General features: G+C 35.0%; 1 non-coding gene across 1 annotated transcript; it reads left to right on the forward strand.

Moving 5' to 3' along the window:
* The first annotated feature begins 309 nt into the window (after positions 1–309).
* On the forward strand, positions 310–413 carry LOC136381623 (U6 spliceosomal RNA). Its single transcript, XR_010747114.1, has one exon. It is a non-coding gene; the product is annotated as a U6 spliceosomal RNA (small nuclear RNA).
* The last annotated feature ends 5,548 nt before the right edge of the window (positions 414–5,961 follow it).

The raw sequence follows: 5,961 nt of genomic DNA on the forward strand, positions 1-5,961 counted from the left end.
GAGACTCACTTTTGATTGAAACACACACACACACACATACACACACACACATACATACACACACACACACACACACACACACACACACTGAAAGAAAAGGGATGGAAAAAGATTTTATATAAATAAAAGTAAAAAAAAAAGTTGGGTAGCAATACTTACATACCACAAAAAAGACTTTAAAATGAAGACATTTCATCTACAATGACAAAGATATAAAAGGAACCTAAGTGTTCATTGACAGACAGTTAGTTAAAAAGCTGTGGCACATATACACAATGGAATATTACTTGGTCATAAAAAGAATAAAATCTGTTCTTACTTTGGCAACACATATACTAAAATTGGAATGGTCCAGAGAAATTACCATGGCCCCTGCTTAAGGATGACAAATTTGTGAAGTATTCCGTGTTTCTGAGCATTATGCTACGTGAAATAAGCCAGACAGAGAAAGAAAAATACCATACTATTATATTTTACTCATATGGAATCTAATGAAAAAATGAACTAACAATAAACGTTGAGACAGACTCATCCATAGAGAACAGGATGAAAGATATCAAGAGGACAGAGGCTGAATGAGGGGGTGGAAGGATAAAGCAAAAAAGCACAAAAAAGAAAAAAATTATGGACACAGACAACAGTGTGCTGATTGTAGAGGTTGAGGGGAGAGTAGGTAGGGAGAAAGAGTAAAGTAGATTGGGAAGAGTTTGGTGGGAGGTAGGATAAATGGTGAAATAAATAAATAAATGAAATCTTTTATCTGTAACATGTATGGACCTAGAGGGTATTATATTAACTGCAACAAGTCAAACAGAGAAATACAAATACCATACAATTTCGCTTATATATGAAATCTAAATAATAATAATAATAAATAAATAAATAAATAAATAAATAAATAAATAAATAAATAAACAGACAAACTTAGAGAACAAATTGATGTTTGCCAGATTGGATGGGGGTTGGTGGGATGAGTGAAAATGTGAAAGGATTAAAAAGTACAAGTTGGTAGCTATAAAATAGTCACTGGGATAAAGTACAGCATAGGGAATAGAGTTAGTATTGTATTAATTATGTATGGTGCTAGATGGATTCTAAGCTTATCTGGGGAGATCATTTCATATGTCATACAAATTTCTAACCACTATTTTGTATACCTAAAACTAATATAATATTAAATGCCAACTGTAACTTAAATTTTTTATTAATTTTTTTAAGATGCTAAGGTTATTTTTTTAATTTATTAGTAATTTTAATGGGGTGATATAGATAAATCAGGGTACATATGTTCAGAGAAAACATCTCCAGGTTATTTTGACATTTGATTATGTTGCATACCCATCACCCAAAGTCGAATTGTATTCCATCACCTTCTATCTGGTTTTCTTTGTGCCCCTCCCCTCTCCACCCCTCAAATCCCCTGCCTGGTAACCACCACTCTCTTATCCATGTCTCTGAGTCTCATTTTTATGTCCCACCTATGTATGGAATCATATAGTACTTAGTTTTCTCTGATTTACTTATTTCACTCAATATGATGTTATCAAAGTCTATCCATGTTGTTATAAATAATCTGATGTCATCATTTCCTATGGCTGAGTGGTATTTCATAGTATATATCTATCAAAGCTTTTTAATCCACTCATCCACTGACGGACACTTGGGCTATTTCCAGATCTTCACTATTGTGAACAATGCTGCCATAAACATGGGGGTGCATTTCTCCTTTTGAAACAGTGCTATGGTGTACTTGGGGTATATTCCTAAAAGTGGGATAGCTGGGTCAAAAGGCAGTACCATTTTTAAATTTCTGAGGAATCTCCATACTGTTTTCCATAGTGGCTGCACCAGTCTGTATTACCACCAGCAGTGCAGAAGAGTTCCCTTTTCTCCACATCCTTGCCAGCACTTATTCAGTTGTTTTGTTGATGAGTGCCATTCTGACTGGTGTGAGGTGATATCTCATTGTGGTTTTAATTTGCATTTCTCTAATGATTAGTGATGTTGAGCATTTTTTCATATGCCTATTGGCCATCTGTATGTCCTCTTTGGAGAAGTTTCTATTCATTTCTTTTTCCCATTTTTGATTGGATTATTTGTCTTTCTAGTGTTGAGTTTTACAAGTTCCTAATAAATTTTGGTTATTGAGCCTGAAGATGGCAGACGTACAGACAACCAGCTCACACCACCGAACTGAATTATAAACTAATTTATGAACAATCAGCATGAAAATTCAAATCTGGACTACAAAAACAGCTCTCAAAAACCAAGGAGCAAAGAAGAAGCCACAACAAACCTGGTAGGGAGCACCTGAATCTCCCCTGATTACAGGAAGAGAAGGGGTGAGGCTGAGAGCCCAGAAGGGATCTCACTCCAAGGAAAGAGCAGTAAATACTGCTCACAGCCACTTACTTGGTGACCAGGTAACAAGGGGTGCTGAAAGGGCCAGTATGTCTTCCAAAAAAAAGAGGGAGAGAGAGACAGATGGTGAGGGACAGAGGAATGCAGAAGACAACCTGAAAAGCTGACTCATTCAGTGCTGGAGGCGGCAATAGCTGGAGGAGGGGCTGATCCTTCCATAAAAGAGAATACAAAGTGCTTCCAGGTCACAGATCTCCAGACATCACTCCAGCTCCAATCAGCACAAGACACAGCTGAAAACAAGAAGTGGGGAAGAGGGGCAGGAACTCAGGTCTCTATAAAGATCTGAGATACACCTCCTCCTACTGAAGCTAAGAAAGCAACCTGACCCTAGAGAGATTAACTGGCAGAGCTCAGGTTACACCCACCACATTCCTGGATACAGTTTCAAATCAACCCCCTGCTAAGATCAGCAAACAAGTCAATTGCCTGTTAAGAAAACAAATAAATCAAGACTTCAAAGCATCCCAAATCCGAAAGTGGATTACAAATAATAGCTGATGCCAAACCAAGAAGACCTAGAAATAACACAATTGAAAATTGGAGGCAGATAACACCTAGCCTAAACTCAACCAGCTCTACAAACAAAACACCCAAATACACAGATATAATGAGAAGACAGAGAAGTGCAATCCAAATGAAACCACAAGAGAAAAATCCAGGAAAAGAACTGAGTGATATGGAAATAACCAACTTGCAGATGCGGAGTTCAAAATAATGATTGTAAAGATGCTTAGAAATCTTAGAACAATGGATGGTCATTACAAACACCTAAATAACAAAGTAGCAAGTATAAAAAAGGGTATTGAAATATTAAAAAAGAATCAGTCAGAGATGACAAATACAATATCAGAAATGAAGACCACAATGGAAGGAAATAAAAACAAGATGGATAGAGCTGAGGATCGAATCAGCAAGTTGGAGCACAACTGGAATGAAGCCATAAAAGCAAAGAAAAACGAAAAAAGACTCAAAAAGTCTGAGAAAACTCTAAGAGAGCTCTGTGACAACACAAAGAGAAATAACATCTGCATCATAGGGGTTCCTGAAGAAGAAGACAAAGAAAAAGGAATAGAGACTTTGTTCAAGCATATCATAGCTGAAAACTTGCTTCAATTAAGGCAGAAAAACATCTCACATGCTCAAGAAGCACAGAGAGCTCTATTAAAGAGAAACTCCCAAAAATCAACACCAATACACATCATAATTAAAATACCAAAGCTAAGTGATAAAATGAAAATATTAAAAGCTGCTAGAGAAAAAAAGACTATCACCTACAAAGGAGCCCTCATATGGATGATTTCCGACTTCTCAACAAAAACACTTGAGGCCATAAGGGAATGGCAAGAAATATTCAAAGTAATGCAGAACAAGAGTCTACAACCAAGACTACTTTATCCAGCAAGGCTATCATTTAAAATTGAAGAAGAAATAAAAAGCTTTACAGACAAAAAAAAACTCAAGGAATTTACTACAACCAAACCAAGGCTGCAAGAAATGCTAATGAGTCTGTTGTAAACAGATCAAAGGCGAAAAAGAATATAGCAAAAGTGGAATACAGTTTTAAAGAATACAATGGCAATAAACAATTACAAATCAATAATAACCTTAAATGTAAATGGATTAAATGGTCCGATCAAAAGACATAGGGTAGCTGCTTGGATAAGAAAACAGGACCCATACATATGCTATCTACAAGTGACACACCTTAAAACAAAACATACACATAGACTGAAGGTAAAAGGATGGAAAAACCATTTCATGCAAATGAAAATGAAAAAAAAGCTGGGGTAGCAATACTTATATCAGACAAAATGGACTTTAAAACAAAGGTTATAGTAAAAGATAAAGAAGCCACTACATAATGATGAAGGGAGCAATCCAACAAGAAGATATAACTATTATAAATATCTACGCACCTAATATAGGAGCACCTAAATATATAAAGCAGATTTTGATGGATATAAAGGGTGAGATAAACAGCAATACTATAATAGTAGGGGATTTCAATACCCAACTAACATCACTAGATAGATCCTCAAGAAAAAAAATTAACAAAGAAACAGCAGACTTAAAGGACACAATAGATCAACTCAGTTCAATAGACATCTTCAAAACCTTTAACCCTGCAGCATCAAAATATACATTCTTTTCAAGTGTTCATGGTACATTCTCTAGGATAGACCACATGTTAGGGCACAAAAATGGTCTCAACAAATTTAAGAAGATTGAAATCATATCAAGCTTTTTCTCAGATCACAATGGCATGAAACTAGAAATCAACCACAACAGAAAAGCTCAAAATTTCTCAAACACATAAAAACTAAATAGCAGGTTGTTAAATAACAAATGGATTAAAATGATATCAAAGAAGAAATAAAAAAATTCCCAGAAACAAATGATAATGAGCATACAACAATTCAAATTTTATGGGACACAGCAAAAGCAGTACTCAGAGGGAAGTTCATAGCGCTACAGGCACACTTTCAGAAGCTAGAAAAAGCTCAAATAAACAACTTAACCCTGTATCTAAAAGAACTAGAAAAAGAACAGCAAGAAAAGCCCAAATATAGTAGAAGGAAGAAAATAATTAAGATCAGAGCAGAAATAAATGACATATAGGCTAAAGAAACAATATAGAGGATCAATGAAACTAGGAGCTGGTTCTTTAAATAGGTAAACAAGATCTATGAACCTTTAAATAGACTCACCAAGAAAAAAAGAGAGAAAATTCAAATAAATAAAATTAGAAATGAGAGTGGAGAAATAACAACTGACACAACAGAAATACAAAATATTGTAAGAAAATACTATGAAGAACTGTATGCCAAAAAACGAGACAACCTAGATGAAATGGAAAAATTTATTGAAACATACAATCTTCCAAAAATTAATCAGAAAGAATTAGAAAACCTAAACAAACCAATTACAACAAATGAGATTGAAACAGTTCTCAAAAAACTCCCAAAAAAGAAAAGTCCTGGGCCAGATGGCTTCATAAGTGAATTCTTCCAAATATTCAAAGAAGAACTAACTCCTATCCTTCTCAAGCTATTTAAAAAATACAAGAGGAAGGGAGACTTCCAAGCTCCTTTTATGAGGTGAGCATAATTCTGATTCCAAAACCCGGCAAAGACAACACAAAGAAAGAAAACTATAGGCCAATATCTCTGATGAATATAGATGCTATAATCTTCAACAAAATATTAGCAAACTGGATCCAACAATATATGGAAAAAATCATATACCATGATCAAGTGGGATTTATTCAGGGGAGGCAAGGCTCGTACAATATTTGCAAATCAATCAATGTGATTCATCACATAAACAAAAGGAAGAAGAAAACCCACACGATAATTTCAATAGATGAAGAAAAAGCATTTGATAAAATCCAGCACCCATTCATGATCAAAACTCTCAACAAAGTGGAAATACAGGGAACATAGCTCAACATGATAAAAGCTATCAATGACACCCAGCCAACATCATACTCAATGAACAAAAATTAAAAGAAATCCCCTTAAGATCAGGAACAAGGCA

Source organism: Saccopteryx leptura, chromosome 9, assembly GCF_036850995.1.
Source record: "Saccopteryx leptura isolate mSacLep1 chromosome 9, mSacLep1_pri_phased_curated, whole genome shotgun sequence".
NCBI classification, from domain to species: domain Eukaryota; kingdom Metazoa; phylum Chordata; class Mammalia; order Chiroptera; family Emballonuridae; genus Saccopteryx; species Saccopteryx leptura.